This window comes from Ruditapes philippinarum, unplaced genomic scaffold (genome assembly GCF_026571515.1).
Source record: "Ruditapes philippinarum isolate M1 unplaced genomic scaffold, ASM2657151v2 ctg324_1_1_1_1, whole genome shotgun sequence".
Lineage (NCBI taxonomy): Eukaryota > Metazoa > Mollusca > Bivalvia > Venerida > Veneridae > Ruditapes > Ruditapes philippinarum.
Genome location: NW_026851537.1, coordinates 208337 through 228648, shown reverse-complemented (window position 1 = coordinate 228648; position 20312 = coordinate 208337). Strand labels below are relative to the sequence as shown.

Sequence of the window (20312 nt, the reverse complement as noted above, 5' to 3'; positions counted from 1 at the left end):
CCTTTTAATAGTGTTTCATAGAACCGCGTTTGTACAAAATGGACAGGTATAGTGACGAAAATAAAGTTAATATTAATGTAGGCAAATTAAAGCTTGACACTAAGTATGTTTGTATTCATCGTAGCTGTTCTACAGAAAAAAGAAATATTCTCCGGTCGCTATCGCTCCCGTCGAAGTTTCTAATTTCTGTAGAACAACACGGATGAACACTAACATATACTTTGTAAACACTAGTTTAAGAGTAGCGTAATAATTTTTAAAACCGTTCTTTCATAAAGATAATGATAATGATGTCATCTAAGCGCATGAGCGGTCTTGCACTAAAGGTTTCAGACGGGTTTTCCGACATGGTTAAAAACATCAAAATCCAAATCCGATTTAAAACTTTATATTTAACACTCGAAAATAATAAGCAAATTCCAATGTAACTCTATTATTGCCGATACCTGCAATTTTATTTAATTTTTTTAATTATTGTTTTTGTCGGGGCATTTGTGGAAAAAAACGCCAGAATATGATAGGCAAATTCTTGCATGTAATTGTTTTGATCAAATTATGACGTTTCCTTCATTTACAATTAGGAAATCCGCAACTGATGCGAATGGACCTTCATTTTTTATGTGTATAAACATATGGCGATTATGTATTAAAAATCGATTAATATACAACAATTTTGCATTAATGGTTCATGTAATGTATGATTTTTTATATATGTGCATGTATATGTGTGTATGTATTTGTATATACAAGATACCTATATGTTAGTGGTTTAAAGCTCAATTTTGATTTAAAAATGTTCATTATGTAATTACTTAAGAACTTTTCGGCTGGTATTACTTTATCAATCACAATTGATCTTCTCCAAACTTTTTCTTGATTTTTGTTATTATGTTTATATGAACTGTTCGTTATTGTGCATGTTTTATGTCCTCATCGGCTTTAAAGCCTATTGGAACAAAACAAAATGTCTACTGTCTACTATAATAAATCAAAGCACAGAAGGCGCTGAATTTGTTTGGGTCTCAGAATGTAAGAAAGGTACAGGTTGTGAGATTATATGTATAGTGCCACCAATGCTTTCCAGCGTTTTAATTGTAGTAAATTGGCTATAAGACTGATTGCAACACTGATATTCAATCCAATGTTTATTTGACTTAAACAATTTGAAAAAAAATGAGTTGCCTTTACTGGGATTTGAACTCCAGACCTCTCGCTTCCTAAGCGAGCGCGAAAACCCTTCAGCCACGGTGAATTTATATGTGAACGGCCTGAAGAAAACCATATTATTCGATCTAAATTAGGGCTTGTAACGACTAACTATTGTTTAGCACAGATGTAAATAATCCTGGAGCTTACTATAAGCATGTATATTTATAAAGAATTAAAGGGCTGCAAGTTCTGTGGTATTTTCTGATCTTTGCAATCTAAATCGTACTGTATATCTGTATGTATTTTCCTGTATAAGTTTATTGTTATGTATTATAATTCATTTTGCAAGGCACCAGAGTTTGATACATACGGAATTCTACATAACTAGAGTTGCATCAAAAAATCATTTATTTTCATTTTTTACGACAGCCACACTTTATCCTTGCATATCATGGCTACTTCCTTATCAAAGACACTTAAAAAAGAATTTAAAAAAAAAAGTTTCCTCCACTGGGATTTGAACTCCAGACCTCTCACTCACCAAGCGAGCGCGTTACCCCTGCACCACGGAGAAGTTATACAAACAAAGTCTGAATAACATCGAGTCATTCTAAATTTAGAACTTCCATTGCATTTCGGGTTTGTAATCCTTATTAATTTCGAGATATTTTGTTCAGGATAAACCTGTTGTTTAAAATTGAAGTAAATAATTTAGCGAAAATCTTCTCGCCCAAACAGTCCGACATGTAGAATCTATATATTCCACTACTCGGTTTGTGTAGTATTCGGTAATCGACATCGCTAAAAATAGCATTTTCATTGATAAAATCATATTCATCCGCGTAATTTGTGATTGTGCATTTATTGACAATTTTATAAGCCAACGCTATTTTTAAACTTTGAATGCGTTGTAATTTGTTGGATACTTGTTACAAAATATAAAATATTTCTTTCTTTTAAATCGCTAGTTTAAAGCTGTTTTGAGAACTACTTGTTGTTAGGTTTGTCGTAAACTTCTGTGTCAGAGATTGAATGTCCGCTTTGTATTTACTTATTTTCGATCAGAAAATACAATAAAACAATATTAGAAATATTCGACCATTCGGGAATTATTTTTTTTAAATATAGATGTGCCTGTCTTTGACAATCTTTACGCAGTGATCTCCCCTGAATTTTTCGGCGTTAGTGTACATATAAAGGGAAGTAACCGCTACAAAAAAGTGGACTACTTTCGGCATTTGCAATTAACAGCATTAGACTCTGAAATTTCGCTACCATTATTTGTTTGGTCTGACGACCCAAACAAATAAAAACTGTAAGGCTATGTCGCGTAAATATATCTGACGTCATAGTGGCACAACGTCACGCTAAATGGTAGCGTTTCAATATTAACCGCCCGTCAAATAAACAGAAAATTTCTTATTTACTAAATTCATTGAAGTTTTTCGCATAACATTATTTTCTAACTTATTCAATAAATTCAATATAGAACCTACACTCATTCAGTTTTTGTAAAATAAACGCACCGTCGAATATTGGCCGAAATAAATTGAATGCGCAGAATTTAGTAACTTCCAGTGGGAATAAGTTTTATCCATAGCCTACTGGTGGCATCTGATTCAGCCCATTGCGACCAATGTAGACAAAGATCATCCGGCACTATTGTGCCGTTTTATCATGGTTTGCACTGGTCAGTACATATTTCGGTATATTTCCATTAAATGGTGGTTTTGTCTGGAAAGTCCATTTAAGATATTTAGCATGGTAAGGATTCATAATGCATAATTGAGTGAATTCATTGTACTAAATGTTTATAATTATAAGAATTCACAAAATCTTCCCATGCAAACTATCATACCGTGGTTAATTATTATAATATTTAGAACACACTAGTCATTATGCAAGTTCGCTAATTACAAAACAATACAATCAGCTGTACAGGTTTTTATATCCAAGGTTAAACAGAACACTTTTCTTCTGTTGAGTATCAATGTAGAAAAAAAACAACACAGCTTCATGTTCTTGTAGTAAATAGGAAGGAAAAAACTATTCCCGAAAAAATGAATCCATTAATTATCCGTCCATAATTCTCGTACAATATAGTGCCTGTTTTAATGTACATATTGTATTAATTACATTACACTCATAAACACACGCGCTGTTCAAACACAATCTAATATACACAGTTTATTTTTCTTGAAAGTTTATAGCTATTAGAAAGCAACTTTAGTGCATTATAGATCTTGTTTAATGCATATGAAATTCAGAGGTAGAGTTTACCTAGATGTAGGGAAGTAGCTCACTACGCAGGTGCGTAGATGGCAAGTCCATGAAACGGTGAAAAGGTGAAAATCCTGGGAAATCTTTTTAGGATAACATTCTGCGAAATGTGTGTTAGTCGATTATTTATATCATGTTTTCGGGTTCGAACCTTTTTTCATAAGAATCTTGCATGTAAAATGAGTATTAATTATGATAAGCTGAATTCGTATCCACATAATTATACACTGCTAATATATAAGAACCGGTCCTTGTATTTTATGAACATATCTTTGTTTATCAGATTGTTGTTGTTGTTGTTGTTGTTGTTTTGTCTGCTTCATCTTTTGACCAGGTACAGGAGATTCAGAACATAGCAAACAAGATCAGTCAGTACAAGACTAATACAGACTTAAAACATACATGCGGGTGTGTGCGCTACGTAATTATTCAAATAATTACCTCATTTGTGAAAATATGCGTGTAACGCGTATCCAGCAAAATTAAAATCCATTTAGATTAATTCACATTTGTCTATTATTTCCAGGATTCTACATTTTGGATGTTTCTGTCTATTTATTTTTTGGATGAGCGTGTACATTTTAAATGATTTCATGCATTTTAGTGGAATAAAGTTTTTCTTACATTGAAGTATATTTTCAACCATTTATATTTTTATTAATTAAAACGATTGCAGTAATGTAAATTTATTGGAATTGAAGTTTTTTTTCTATAGAGAAATTATATACGTAGCGGCTCGTAACAAATTGTCTATACTATTAGTTAGAAGATTTTACGGGTTATATGTCCCTATATAAACGGTTGTTTGGAAATATAACCCGAGCCTCTAGGTATGGTGTACATGAGAATTTCAATGACGTTGCGCGTTTGTAACGTCGTAATTCATATCTTTATACACGACTTCTATGATTAAATAGATAAATCTTAACTTTTAATAAAATAAAGCAAGTGAGTAGATATATGAAGTCTTCCTTTTCCTGCTTTTGACAAGCTATATGTCCATGTAAAAACCGTCCTGTGTTATATATTACATTTATAAGCTTACAAGTTGCACCGTTAATACTTGGCCACATGACCTGGCTAACAATATTTATCAAAGAAAACTACTGCAAGATACGCTGCTGCCTAACTTTGTAAATACAGCAAAACCAATTGACTGGTTTTACACGCTACCAGAAACAGAAACGCGTGATTTTTGGCACGGCTTTTTAATGGATTTACCGCACAGATAACATCGTGCAACTGTGCGCTCCCAGCCGGTTAAATAGGGGATTTAATGCTAGATTAGGGGACGGACTGTGTGGTCATTAATTTGGATTTTAACTTATTGGGTTGATGAAATATAAATTGCAAAGCTGGAGCTCCTAGTTCCAACAAAGGTAAGGTTTGTTTCGTTTTCGTTTTAAAATCTAGTTTCTATTACGAATGCATGATTTAATGCAAATATGTTAAACAGTGATTTATTCTATTTAACTAAAGAGCCGAATTTCTAAACCTTCTATATTAAACTCGCAAATAAAGTATGTTTCTATTTAAAAAGCATTTAGTCATAGTAGATGCTACAGTTAACAACAATACCATACATCATGTATGTGAAACTGATATCCAGCTTCCAGGTAACTGACGAGGTTATTCACAGGGTACTACCATATTCAAATTTTTCATTTTTTTTTCTATTTTATTCTTATTCATTGACCCGAAAACTAATGCCAATAGTACACTACATTTACTGTATATTCTTTTTCATTTCCGGTTTGTGTCTTGTTAGATATATGTTTATATGTTATGACTCACTTGGCGATCTGTTCGCATCGTGCATAAGATATGGAAAAGACAATTAGTGTCCGGCTCCTTTACGTCAATTATCATTTTTCTGTTCTGTTTCATCTACATCTTTGTTTTCGTTCTGTCTGCTTTTCTTTAACTTTATCTGTTGTAACCGCTACAATAGATTCTTCAACATATTTCTGTTGCGATAAACGCAGTTGTTATTTGCATTGTATGTTAAATCTTTCATGATTCAGTTTAATTTGTTAATTATAACTTTAATGCTATTAAAATTGACATATATTCTATATTCTGTAATTACAGCTATTGTACATGCTGCTACTATTGATATAGATAAGTTATATCTATTTCTATTGTAACAGATATATTCTATAATCACAGCTATCTTAAATGCAGATACTAAGTCATAACTATAATTATTGTAACAGATATAAATACTTATCTCTATAATTTTGTGTAGCTGTAGAAACGAATAAATGAATTAAAAGTGTTTTATCATAATATATAACTGTTTTTACAAATTCTGATAACTCATTAATATATAACTAATAATACCGTTATCTATGTTGCTTTTTTGTTGTTGTATGTATATCATAGTATGATATACGCAATCACGTTTCAACAAGAGCAAGTGTAACTTTTACCTACTTTTACAAACTGGGGGTTGTTTTATTGATACTGCAACAGTTACTGTTTCCATTTAACAACTGTTGTTAATTTGAATCGCTGTAAAACAATATATAACAACTGTTTTTGTATTATTATTTATTGACGCTGAATCTGCTTTTTCTTATGTTACAACTAAAACACTTGCTTTTGATAGTGTTTTTCATATATAATTACTATTATTACTGCTTTTAATGTTAGGATGAGAAATATTGATGTTATAAATGTTAAACATATATTTCTGAATAACTTTAGAATTATTATTATACTGTAGCCACTTTTACTTCTTATTCACATAACAAAACAAAACTTCTGCTGTAATCATTGCAATTTATAGTATTAGTTCCTTATATGGCATGTGTAGCTCTAACTACATGTACTGTTATTACTTCATATTGTCGTTGACGACTTATTTATATAGAAGTAAAATAAGTAATAAATTCGGTATAATTACATCATTCCTGACGGATTAAGGAAATTTGAACACCTGAGAGAGACTTGGCTGTTTTTAAAATTGCTAAAGGTGCTTCTGGATTTTAAAATTGCTTTTAATGTTACAGATATCGTAGATGTCTTTTACATGTTTTAAATTTATTTTGTTCACGACCTTTATACATGTATAACAAACAGAACTTATTTTATATCTGGCATTTACTGGGTACATGTATGTATATAATACACGTAAAATTTACATTATGTATGTTGCTTATGTTTGACTAATGTATCGTGACCTTCACATTTAAACTTATGACTACCTGTTCTGCCATGGGTTACTGTTCTTCTGCTAAGTTGCTAACTAAACAATCTTTTAATTTTCATGTTGAAACGTTATGTCACTTACTGGGAACTTTTCCAACTAAGACGGAACAAAAACGATTATCTTGTTAATACAGACAAGAAAAAACGATAACTAAAATGTACCAGATTTCTTTTTCATGCAGTAACTCATGTTCATTATGTTTTGAACCTTTGATGAACCGCTTGGCATACATTTTAGACAAGCTTGTGGAGTTATAAAAGTAGCATAGGCAACGGTCTTTTCTTTTTAATCTGTCTTGATATTTCGTCAGCTATAACATCCTAATCATTTGTTCTTATTAACTGTATTAATGTTGATTGATAAAGAATAAAGATCAGTTTGTACTTTAATTGTTACTAGAACTAACCAATTCTAAACCATTTGTACTGATTTTGACTCTATATGTGACCGAATCCGATACCTGTCGTATCCATAAAAGAACCGCTCACATACCGTCGAAATCCCGTTATTATTAAGTATGTTATATGCTTGTATACGCCGCCATCCGGAACCCACATGGGCAAAGCCCTCTAGAAGACTGTTTGCAATTTTATTTTTTGTATGATAGTGCAATGGAAATAGAAATAACACTTTCTTGGAAAATCAACTTTACATCACAGGGGCCTCGGTTTTTACAATATCATTCGATATATATAAGTATAAGAAGTAGTTCGGGGAATGAAACAAGCAACTCTTCACGTCCAGTTTACCAGACTTACTGGGCCATTTTACTCTCAGACACGCTTTCCCTTTCATTAAGTGCGCTTTGTTTCTGTAGTAGCAGTAGTAACGCGGGACCGACGAAACATCTTTTTCCTGACCATTTTATTTATATTATTGGAAGTGAAAAGCAGAAGAACAAAATTTTAATCAAAAATGGGTAACTTTGTATAAAAATGTGTCTAGATTCCACGAAACATTACAATAACTAACGTAAGATCTAACAACGTAAAGTTACATTCTCATCCGAAAGAAATGCGTATAAAAGTCATCTACAGCCGGCATTTACAAACATTTTCTGTTGTAGTATACATGACAGCTACTGGTTTGTAATCACTCAGCAACTGGCAAGACTAAATAATGATTTTAACGTTGTTCAGATATGTATAGAAAAGTCGTCTGCATCTTCAAATGCATCATTTTCGGCTTTACCGTTAACCTGTTAAATTTGTGTAACGGAAATTCCATGTTTTCATTTTGAAACATTTGACGTTTAACGGATTTCAATATCAATAATACAAAAATACAAAAATGTGCTATGTTACTCCGCACTTTTGGGTTAAATGCACTTTGTTATCCGACCCCAAAGTGATGTATCTAAGTACCCACCGTCATCTTGAACGTAAAATATTTCTAGGTTGCAGATCGAAAATAAGTCGATACTCAGTATGTAAGCTGAACTCAGTTGACACCTTCAGAACTCCTCTGTAACCTAAAGTGCGTTGATATGTAGCATATTAACACACTTTTGAGTCGATATTTTGATTTTGACCCCAAATGCTTTGTGCAGTTCTTTGCACCTTAGGGTCCAACCCAAAAAGTATGTTTGACCCCAAAGCGCTACCAACAATATAGGACTTGGTCAGACTGCCTGGATGTACATTGCTGGTCTCGATCTGGCAAAGGCAAATTATTATAGCCTCGGGTAGGTTACGAGTAAGTATTACGTCAAAGGCTATACACTATCGAATAGTGAATTTGTGTTCGAAACTTGAATTTTGATATCATACTCTAAATGCGGTGTAAGTTTATATTTTCCGCAGACGATTTTTGTAAAGAGAATATGTCCATAAGACACTGATTTATATGATTTATTTAGAAATTTTGCCAGTTACTTTAGAGAAATAAAAGGTGCCAGAAATAAAGAAAGGGTCTCGTCATGTAAATGCCGACCATGATGAGTTTGTTAGTGGACAGTGGACACGTTCAAAGTTAAACTATACAATTAGGTATCGGTAGCGTTTATAACTTCAAAGTTATATCAAAGCGGATATTTAATTTTCAAGTTTCAAATTCATCAATTCACAGTTTGTATATTTAGTTATAATTTCGTTGAATTACATCCTTAAATCTTAAATTTGTATAAACAAAAAAAGCACAGAGTCCGGTTTTTATTTATATGTTTTGTAACCGGAACCGAATATATCTTTCTTAAGCTTAAAACATACATTATTCCATAGACTGAGAAAATTACCTCCATATACATTATCCTCAACTTTTATATAACAATTTTGCAGATGATTAATTTAATTTATATTATAACAAAAAAAAAACACATGTTTGTTGTTTTTGTGGTTTTTTTGTTTGGTTCTTTCTTTTTTGCAAGGTCAACAAAATGTTTAGCGTCTCTAGAAGTCGCAGTCTAAATCGCCTTTTTAATTTCAAACTGAAAGAATAATCTGGAATTTCAAGGACAATAAATGAAATAACATCATGTTTTTCCGTACAGTTGCTCAATTAAATAGATCTGTAAATAGAAATGTAGTTCAAAGGTTTTACATATATTTCATATATAAATTAATTAGTTACTTGTTATTTTTCCAATGATTGTGATATTTACTGGGAATGTTTCCAAATACTGGCATCTTACAGAATATAAGCAAAGTATTTTTTTCTGATAAGCTACGGCAACTACACTCTCAATTGTCCAGCGCGCTATCCACTGCGCTACGGGGACGTCTACACTTTCCATTTCCATCTATCCCTTTTTCTCAAATAGAATAATAAAAGTTTGAAAATAGGAATTATTTCAAAAAGTTGTAACATCCCCGGTGGGATTCGAACCCACGGCCTCTGGATTAGAAGTCCAGCGCGCTATCCACTGCGCTACGGGGACGTCTACACTTTCCATTTCCATCTATCCCTTTTTCTCAAATAGAATAATAAAAGTTTGAAAATAGGAATTATTTCAAAAAGTTGTAACATCCCCGGTGGGATTCGAACCCACGGCCTCTGGATTAGAAGTCCAGCGCGCTATCCACTGCGCTACGGGGACGACTACACTTTCCATTTCCATCTATCCCTTTTTCTCAAATAGAATAATAAAAGTTTGAAAATAGGAATTATTTCAAAAAGTTGTAACATCCCCGGTGGGATTCGAACCCACGACCTCTGGATTAGAAGTCCAGCGCGCTATCCACTGCGCTACGGGGACGACTACACTTTCTATTGTTATCAATCTATCCCTTTTCCCAAATAGAATAATAACAGTTTGAAAATAAGAAGAATTTCAAAAAGTTGTAACATCCCCGGTGGGATTCGAACCCACGACCTCTGGATTAGAAGTCCAGCGCGCTATCCACTGCGCTACGGGGACGACTACACATTCTATTGTTATCAATCTATCCCTTTTCCCAAATAGAATAATAACAGTTTGAAAATAAGAAGAATTTCAAAAAGTTGTAACATCCCCGGTGGGATTCGAACCCACGACCTCTGGATTAGAAGTCCAGCGCGCTATCCACTGCGCTACGGGGACGACTACACTTTCCCTTGTTATCAATCTATCCCTTTTGTCAAATAGAATAATAAAAGTTTGAAAATAAGAAGAATTTCAAAAAGTTGTAACATCCCCGGTGGGATTCGAACCCACGACCTCTGGATTAGAAGTCCAGCGCGCTATCCACTGCGCTACGGGGACGACTACACTTTCTATTGTTATTAGTCTATCATTTTTCCCAAATAGAATAATAACAGTTTGAAAATAAGAAGAATTTCAAAAAGTTGTAACATCCCCGGTGGGATTCGAACCCACGACCTCTGGATTAGAAGTCCAGCGCGCTATCCACTGCGCTACGGGGACGACTACACTTTCCCTTGTTATCAATCTATCCCTTTTGTCAAATAGAATAATTAAAGTTTGAAAATAAGAATTATTTAAAAAAAGTTGTAACATCCCCGGATGGATTCGAACCCACGACCTCTGGATTAGAAGTCCAGCGCGCTATCCACTGTCTTAAAGGGACGACTACACTTTCCATTCGTTCGCTCAACAGTTTGGGAATGAGAAGCATTCCAAAAAGTTGTTAATTCCCGTTGTTGTTAATATTCATAATTGGTCCAATCTGGTTTGTATTATTCACGTGGTCAATTTCTGAAAATCTATAAACTTTATGTATTAGTAAATAACTACAAGGGGGCCTATAACTCTTCTCTTAAGACAAATAGATTTCTACTAATCATTTAAAATGAGCCTATATTTCCGAGAAATTAAATGCTTTTGAAATATGAAAAATTTTCAAACAGATAATATCGTGGTGAGGTTGCGTACTTGGGCATTGCATCTGCACTAACTTTAAATACAAATAAATACAATTACATCTTCCGATGTTAAATTGCGTAAATGTTACTATGTTACTTTTTAATGTTTTTACAATGGTTTAGTTCAAACGAGATTTTATAGCTTGCTCACAAGAATAATAAATGATTATTTGCTTTGTGGTTCATGTAAGTTATTTACCTTTAATCACATCCTGTCTACATTGAGTGAAATCATTATCTGTAAACACACAATTGTTTTTCCCCCATTCACCTTTATTAGAATTCTACTGTAATGTACATAGAGTTTAGCAAACTCAGCACAACGTGCACGTGTCAGTCAAGTGCTTTGAAATATGATTAATTTTTTGGAGATTTTTGCAAAACACTTTCATATACATGTATTCAGTTTTTTTATGTTTTATATTATAAGTTATGTTTCAATCATATCAAGCTTTGGACAACGTTTCGTCAACATGTTATTTGTAAAATTAACGTCGTTGCGACAAATAACGGCGCCACAAACATTCAACATGCTCTAAATCAATTTATTAAACATTACTAAACACATTTTTATTTTTTAATATATCTAAAAATTAAATAAATACGGCCTTTATTAAGAAGGCGACATGTAATAGAAAGAGCATCGAAACACGAGGCTATCTGATTTGTACGAGATCAGATTGCCGAGTGTTTTGATGTTCTTTCTCTGTTCTATCATAGTGAAACATAAAAACACTTTCCCTGTTGTCACAATATGAAACCCCGGGAAAAAGTAACCAATGAACGAGCATCTGAATATGATATTTCTGTCGCTTTCCCTTTCTCTTCCGTCACAATAAGTAAACCTCAGCAAAAATGAGCCAATCAATGGGCATGCTCTGGAGTGCGGGTAACTAATACCTGTACTCCAGTTAACGCACTGTGCATGTATATGTATACGATTTAACTCTGACATATTTTCAACAGAAAGGTCCCCAAACTATGATACAAATAATGTTTTGAACTCTACACACTACAGGTAAACACAGTATAAACATAGTGTAATTAAAATAAATGGCAGTTTTTTTGAAGAAATGGCCAGTTTTGCTCGACAAGTAATTGGGAATGCAGTTTCCAATACACTGTTTTTCAAATTAGACATAATTAGTTAGAATTTCATGTACTTAAATAAATTTCTACAATAAAAATATTTTACTAAAAGATGAGTCAAGTATATCTTTAATTTTATCATGAATATACATCTTGCGACAAAAAAATGGTAGTGTTGTGACAATTAACGGCAAGGGGAAATCGTGCGACATTTAATGTTATCGATGCAAAATTTAACGGCAGAAGATTTTACGACATTTAGCGACGGTTGCGACATATAGCGGCAATGGTGAGAGATTTAGTGGCGAGTGCGATATTTTTAGCGTCGTTGCGACATATAACGGCGCCACAAACATCCAACATGCTCTAAATCAATTTATAAAACATTATTAAACACACTTTTAATATAATATCCAAAAATTAAATAAATAATCAGTTACTTTGCCTGTATTTCTGTACATGGCAAACATGGAAGCCAAAGATTACGTTGAAAATATACTGGGTTCGTCACAATTGCAATGTGCTGTTGACAATTTTGAATCGCAACAAATTCAGGAACGCCAAACTGAAGTGTCACAAAGTCAGGAGCATCAAATTGAATTACATTTTACTGTAATAAGAACACCAGGTAGAAAGCGTTCGGCAAGTGGAAGTGATTTAGAAGACATGCATAGCAAGAAAGTCAGGAGTGGTGATAATAATCCAGAAAATAGTTTTGCAGACTGTGTTATGGCAGAGGCTAGGAGAACTTTATATGGGAATACACCAGCCAAGGTAAATAATAGTGAATATATAACGTTTTCGGGAAATTCACTAGTTTCACAGTCAGTCGATGGAATTGGAGTGTTTTTAAAGAAACTTGATAGTGTTGTAGTGGAAATAAAAAATGTAAATACTAGTCTCTCGAGTAGAATTGATAAGCTTGAGTCTGAGCTTGAAAGAAAACTGACAGACAAAATATCACAGATTCTTGATAAACGTGTTACTAATAAGATTAAACGCATAAATAAATCACTAGATGAGAGGTTGGATACAATCCGAGCAGATTTTCAGAGTGAAATTGACACTATCAGTGGCAAGATTAACTCGTTGGCCGATTCTGTGCAGCAGATAGAAACAGTGATCTCTACAAAAAGTGCTGGTAATATAAGCAGCGGAGAGGATAGAACACTGAACTTAGTATTCCGTAAAATGAAAGAAACAGAAAATGAGAATATTATTGAGAAGGTTAATTCATTGATGAAAAACCAGTTGAGAGTTGATGTTACTGTAGCATCAGCCCGTAGAGTTGTTAGTCAGGATAATAACACGTCATCTGTACCTGGAGTAGTTATTGCTTCATTTAGAAATGCAAACGATCATACAAAGGTGTTGAAAGCAAAATCTCGCCTACGTGATACATCATTTCATGAGATCTTCATTCATCCGGACCAATCCAAGGAAGAAAGAGTGGCGGCAATAAACTTTCGTCCGGTGATGAGGGCGGTAAACAGGGGTGGTACCATATCAGTAAAAGGAAATCGCGTGTTTCATAACGAAGTGCACAGAAATAGTGATAATAGTAGGAATCGAGATTCAAATCATAGTGACAGCCGTGGTGGTAGGTCTTCTTATAATAATGCTGGCACCTCGCGGCCAGATAGACAAGATGTGAACAATGGTGGTCGACAGGGTCAGGGATCAAGGGAAAGAGGACAAGCCAGAGGTCGTGGTTACCAACAACGGGGATGACAGCAAAGAAGATAGGCCAGAAAAGGTTTTTGGAACGTTAATGGTTGGAGTGTTGTGTAAAATAGTGATAATTTTTATGTAAGGGAACAATGTGCTCTATTTTTAGATTTTGATATTTTATGTATAGCTGAGTCACATTTTAGAAATAATGATGCTATATATTTATCTGGTTACTCCTGGTTTGGAAATTATAAAAAATATTCATGTTAATGCAAGATCAGGGTCAGTATTAATTCGTCAAGACAAACTGATGTACAGGATTTTTATGACAATCTTTTAGCTGGTATCTATATGTTTCAAAATGATGGCATGTTATTCATATGCGGGGATTTAAATAGTCGTATTGGTGATAATTTTGATTACATTGTTGGCGTTGATAATTTACCTGAAAGAGATATTGTTGATTATATGTCAAATATGTATGGTGATTGTTTAATAGATTTTCTTATTGACAGTAACATGTGTGTTCTCAATGGTAGAAATAGTGATAACAGTGATTTTACCTCTGTATCCTCTAAGGGATGTTCTGTAGTGGACTATTGCTTAGTTCAACACGAGTATTTGCATAGATTTTCTAACTTCACAGTCAAAAGGTCTACACAGCTTATAGATGAGATAAGTACAGTGAATCGTTTGTCTGCTGTGTCTATTCCGGATCACTCTGTATTATCATGGACTGTGCAGTTAGGGAATTCATGTGAAAACCCTGCGGAAAAATCCGCCAGAAGTCATAATGTCAATGTTACATTTGATAAGTTTGATTTAAAGGGTATCCTGAAAATGTTATGTGTTCAGATGATGTTATAAATAGTATTCACAGATGTATTTTTAAACTAGAACAAAGTTTACAAGAGCTAAGTGATGTAGATACTGCATATGCAGATATTTGTCATAATATTAGACATGAAATGTATAGTTAAGTTCCATTTAAGAATATTAAAGTTAACAGTAGAACGTCTAATAAGAAAAGAAAAATAGGGAAACCATGGTAGAATAACAACTTATCTTGTTTTTGGAATACTGTCTGCGATGCTGAAAGCAACTGGCTTAAATGTAATATGCGTGCTGAAAAACCAGTACTTAAATCTCGGTTTATTTCTGCGAGAAAGAATTTTGATAAGGCGGTACAGCAAAGCAAGCGTCAGTACTGGATAAGTTTGCAAAATGATTTATTGTCAGATTGCAAAAGTAACCAGACTGAATTTTGGAAAACCATTGGCAGGGTAGGTGTTTCACAGTCAAGAAGTAGACATATTAGAAGTTATTACTGAACATGGTGTTTCAAATGATGTTAATAATGTTCTTGAAAAATGGAAAAATGATTTTAGCAAGCTTTTTAATAGTCCTAATACTACAAATACTGGAAATTTTGTATCTAGTGGTAATCATATTAATGACAATACAGAAATTTTAAACGACAATATATCTATCTTAGAAGTGTTTAATGCGGTCAAACAGGCTAAAAATGGTAAAGCCTGGGGTTGTGATAATATACCTATGGAAATCTTGAAAAATGATTGCTCCGTGTGTTTCTTCATATTTTGTATAATATCTGTTTTTTAAAAGGAATTATTCCTTCTGCATGGAATAAGATAATAATAAGCCCTATACCGAAATCAAGTACTGTAGATCCAAGAGATCCATTGTCATATAGAGGCTTGTCATTGTCTTGCACCATGTATAAGATATACTGTACAATTTTGAATAACCGTTTATCAAAATGGGCAGAATCTAACAATATACTCAGTGATGAGCAAAATGGTTTTAGGAAAGGTCGCAGTACCATTGATCATGTGTCATCTTTAACTAATATTGTAGAAACTAGAAAGAAACAGAAATTATCAACCTTTTGTGCATTCTTTGAATTCCGTAAGGCATATGACTTTATCGACAGATCATTGTTATGGAACAAATTAGATAGTAAGGGTATGCATGGTAATATGTTACAGGCAATACAGTCACTATATAACTCAGTTTCATCTTGTGTAAGGATAAATAGCCTTACAACAGAATGGTTCGATATAAAATGTGGGCTCCGACAGGGGTGTTCGTTTTCTCCTTTACTGCTTAATTTGTTTATAGATGATCTTGTTGTAAAAATTAAAGCTATTGGTAAAGGAATTGATATAGATAATGATCAGGTTTGCATTTTATTATATGCTGATGACATTGTTCTTGTAGCTGAAACTGAAAATGATCTTCAACTTATGCTTAATGTTTTGTCAAATTGGTGTACATCAAATGCTATGATAGTAAATTATGATAAAAGCAACATTGTTCGCTTTAGGTCGCAGTCGGCCAGCAAATCCTCATTTGTTTTCACATGTGGTGATCATAGTCTAAAAACTGTAGGACAATATACTTACCTTGGTCTGTTACTTGATGAGTTTCTTGATTATAATAAGACCGCTAAATGTATAGCTCAAAGTGCAGGTAGAGCACTGGGGTTAATTATTGCGAAATCAAAAGCATTAGGGTCCATGCCATATGATGTTTTTGTTAAATTGTATGATTCAATGGTTTGGCCAGTCATTTCATATGGTGCTTCTATTTGGGGTAATAAGTCATTTTCCTGCATGATGCGATACAGAATAGGGCAATGCGTTTTTATCTGGGGGTAGGGCGGTATACACCTACAGCAGCTTTATATGGAGAATTAGCTTGGCAGCCTACACATGTGAAACAATGGAGATATGTATGTCAACAATGGCATAGATTTGTTACAATTGATGTAAATAGAGTTAATTATAAGATCTTTTCTACTTGTTTGCGCAAAAGCAGCAAAAGGTGTAAAAACTGACAATTTATATTTAATAATCATATGGAAAAGTTAAATTTAGTAGAGTATGCACTTGGTTGTGTAACAGTCTCATCTAAGTCTTTTTGTGAAAAAGTAGTTTAAAAATGTTTGTCATTATATAAAGATGAATGGATAGCTAAGCTTAATAGGAATGTTAGTCTAAATGGGAATGGTGGTAATAAATTAAGAACCTATAAGTTGTTAAAAAATGATTATAAAACTGAAAATTATTGTAAACTATATTTGCCACGTAAACACATGTCTGCACTAGCGAAATTCAGATGTGGAGTAGCTCCCATAAAGCTTGAAACTGGTAGATATGAAAAAATTGTTGACAGTAGGATATGTCCAATATGTAAAATTACAGTTGAATGTGAAAAACATGTATTATTATCTTGTAATGCATATGAGCACATTAGGTTACCTATGTTAGAAAAAGCTCGTAACATAAGGCCAGAATTTGTTGACCTCTCTGATGAAGATAAACTTGTATTTATTCTCTCCAACAATGATATTGTTAAATTCACAGCCAAAACATGTTACAATATTCTTCAACTCCGCTACAATATATTGTACAAGTAAGGTTTTTCAGACCACTTAGTGTTTTAGTTTCTTTTTTAAATTAATTTTAATATAGTCTTTTAACATCTTTTTAGATGATCGGTGCTTATAGTACGTGATAGTAAATTTTATTGTACAAATGTTATGATAGTAATTTGTATGGTACAAATGAAACATATCTGTTTTAAACATGATAAGTTGTTTTATCTACTAACGTATAGAATATCACCACTGACCAATCATCCATGGTTTGACCACGGGTGATATAGTTTTAATAAATTTGTGGAATAGTGCCACTTTTTAAAACACTTAAAGATTTATTATCAAAATATCTTATGGCATTTCTTCATTTATTTTTTATTGAAGGTCAGTGGGGATAATCTATCTTTTATGATGTAAATGTTCCTATAATGTTGCTTTACTGTTAACAATAGGAACTAACTATCAATTGTAAAGGGATAATGATACTTCAAGTATATACATGATATAGTCCCTTATAATTCTATTGTAGAATGGTCATATGTACTTTTTATCAATTTTTAATATGTTTTATTATATATGTATGCATATGAAAGAGACTGAAATAAACAAATAAAATGTAAAAAAAAAAAATTCTACAATAAAAATATTTTTACTAAAAGATGAGTCAAGTATATCTTTAATTTTATCATGAATATACATCATGCGACAAAAAATGGTAGTGTTGTGACAATTAACGGCAAGGGGAAATCGTGCGACATTTAATGTTATCGTGGCGACATTTAACGGCAGAAGATTTTGCGACATTTAGCGGTGGGTACGACATTATAGCGGCAATGGTGCGAGTTTTAGCGGCGAGTGCGATATCTTTAGCGTCGTTGCGACATATAACGGCGCAACAATGTTAAACAATTGAAGAAAGAAGCACTGAATGTGCGGTAATGTGTCGTACAGGTAGTAAAATGTAATATTTTGACTTCCTTACGAAATACTTATTCACTATAGTTATACCAACTACAAACATAGCAAAAGAAGAAAAGATAGTTCATCTATATCGCAAATGAGTATTTTTTGATATAACAACAAGATACCAAAAATGGACACTTTTTTGAGAAATGAAAATGATAGCATCTCTGAGGCACAGTAGGCCTTTAATGTAAAGAAGTTCCATAGTTTTGTTACAAATGTCCATCATCTACAGATCTCTGGATTGAAAGTCCCGTATAATATATCCCTTTTCTCAAATAGAATAATGAAAGTTTGAAAAGTAAGACTTATTTCAAAAAGTTGTAACATCCCCGGTGGGATTCGAACCCACGACCTCTGGATTAGAAGTCCAGCGCGCTATCCACTGCGCTACGGGGACGACTACACTTTCCATTGTTATCAATCTATCCATTTGCCCGAATATAATCCTCACAGTTTTAAAATAAGAATTATATCAAAAAGTTGTAACATCCCCGGTGGGACTCGAACCCACGACCTCTGGATTAGAAGTCCAGCGCGCTATCCACTGCGCTACGGGGACGACTACACGTTCTATTGTTATCAATCTATCCATTTGCAATGATGAATGGTTTTCTCTAGACTGAAAGATTAGCAAGTCCATTTGAGATGTTTAGAGTTTGAATAAATTAGCATTCTGATGCTGGAAGTATAAATAAATCGTAATACTATTCAAATGCAAAATAAAAAGAAATAAATTATTATACTTATCTACTACACGGAGTATAAATAAAACAAATATACGTACTTATCTTTTAATTAATAAAAGAAATGTTGCATAAATAGTTTGCTTATTAACATTTCACATGTATTTTTTCGACCGAAGAACGGTCTAAAATAAGTTTGACTTCGTGTAAAATTTTCTGGGAAGAGCTGAATATAAGAAGAGATTTCCTTGGTCATTTAATATAAAAAATGTAATCTGAAAATCTCATTGGCCATTATGAAATAAAATGTAAACAATAGTTCTTGTCATTCTAAGATAGTTCTGAACTAAAATGTAAAGGATAGTTTTTTGCCATTATAAAAAAATACAAAGGATAGTTTTATAATAAAATGTACAGGATAGTTCTTTTAACTTTCTAGTTAAATTGCTCAGCTATTTAAGTTCTGTTTTACTTCCTCCGTCAAAACATTTTACACTGCAGTCAGATTTTATTACATTTTCTAGTGAACAGTTGATTATACATAAGAACTTACTGGGTTTTCTTACACAAGATCTGAGTATATCTGAATAGTATCAGAACTTATCAGGTACCCTCAGTCAATGAAGTTCAATAAGTGTCTAATATATTATATGATTATTGGTGTTTTCAACTGGTATAATGTTTAAAAGTTTCATATATTTTTGCATATCAATCAAGTATTTATAAAACTAGATTTTTTTCCAGCTTCCCCATTTATTGGAAAGTCATACATACAATCATACAATTATGCATAATCATACAAAACATGTGATATGATACAGTTTCAAAATGTTCACATTACAATTATATTATAATTTTGAAATGCGATTATATAAATATTCGTTAGGAGAACATTGTAATACGCTGGTTTAATTATTATTTATATTTATAAACAGATGATTTTGTGAGATAGTTTTTACATTCATTTATATATTGTTATTTCTCACCCTTGTCAGCATAGTGCCCCCCAGCTAGAAAAAAACATAAACGAAAAGTGTATACGAAAAACAGAGTAGGTCTACCTTAAGAAAATGAGTAAAAAAGTATAATATGAAAGTATTATGTTATATATAGTTCACATAATAAATTACATAGTAGGTCTTATAATATTGCCTACCGACTGCGTAGATGTTGGTGTTAAAAATTGAGTTCACTTACCGAAACACGACAGGTTTGTTTAGAAACACTGACATCTTAAAGTGTTCCAAATTTTAAAGATTAATAACCCTACAAAAATTGTTATGTCCTTGTTATACAAGCTATGCTAACATTTCTATATGACTTTGCATGGAAAACTAAGAACTAACATATTCAAGTTAACTAGTTTTATTTCGGCCGAGTAGCTTTTTTTAAAGATACTTCTTATTTGTTTTTACTAACGGATTGAAAATGTAGAAAGCCATTGTTAATCGGTAAAACAAAAGTACTGTTAAAAAGTAAACAACTGTTTTTTATCATACTTGCTGATAATCATGTTTATTTACTTCTCAATGGTCTGCTTCTGTAAAAAAATCGCAGC

At 32.8% G+C, this 20312-nt stretch overlaps 1 protein-coding gene and 9 non-coding genes across 10 annotated transcripts in view; 1 reads left to right on the top strand and 9 right to left on the bottom strand.

The window, feature by feature from the left end:
• The first annotated feature begins 4619 nt into the window (after positions 1 to 4619).
• LOC132738658 (PDZ and LIM domain protein Zasp-like) overlaps positions 4620 to 20312 on the top strand; it is a 46962-nt gene continuing 31269 nt past the window's right edge. The window contains exon 1 of the mRNA XM_060726343.1: positions 4620 to 4808. The gene's annotated coding sequence lies outside the window, so the exon portion shown is untranslated. The remainder of the gene's footprint in view (positions 4809 to 20312) is intronic.
• On the bottom strand, positions 9446 to 9518 carry Trnar-ucu (transfer RNA arginine (anticodon UCU)). Its single transcript has one exon. It is a non-coding gene; the product is annotated as a tRNA-Arg (tRNA).
• Positions 9605 to 9677, bottom strand: Trnar-ucu (transfer RNA arginine (anticodon UCU)). The gene has a single exon. It is a non-coding gene; the product is annotated as a tRNA-Arg (tRNA).
• Positions 9764 to 9836, bottom strand: Trnar-ucu (transfer RNA arginine (anticodon UCU)). Its single transcript has one exon. It is a non-coding gene; the product is annotated as a tRNA-Arg (tRNA).
• Positions 9926 to 9998, bottom strand: Trnar-ucu (transfer RNA arginine (anticodon UCU)). Its single transcript has one exon. It is a non-coding gene; the product is annotated as a tRNA-Arg (tRNA).
• Trnar-ucu (transfer RNA arginine (anticodon UCU)) lies at positions 10088 to 10160 on the bottom strand. The gene has a single exon. It is a non-coding gene; the product is annotated as a tRNA-Arg (tRNA).
• Trnar-ucu (transfer RNA arginine (anticodon UCU)) lies at positions 10250 to 10322 on the bottom strand. The gene has a single exon. It is a non-coding gene; the product is annotated as a tRNA-Arg (tRNA).
• Trnar-ucu (transfer RNA arginine (anticodon UCU)) lies at positions 10412 to 10484 on the bottom strand. The gene has a single exon. It is a non-coding gene; the product is annotated as a tRNA-Arg (tRNA).
• On the bottom strand, positions 18396 to 18468 carry Trnar-ucu (transfer RNA arginine (anticodon UCU)). Its single transcript has one exon. It is a non-coding gene; the product is annotated as a tRNA-Arg (tRNA).
• Positions 18558 to 18630, bottom strand: Trnar-ucu (transfer RNA arginine (anticodon UCU)). Its single transcript has one exon. It is a non-coding gene; the product is annotated as a tRNA-Arg (tRNA).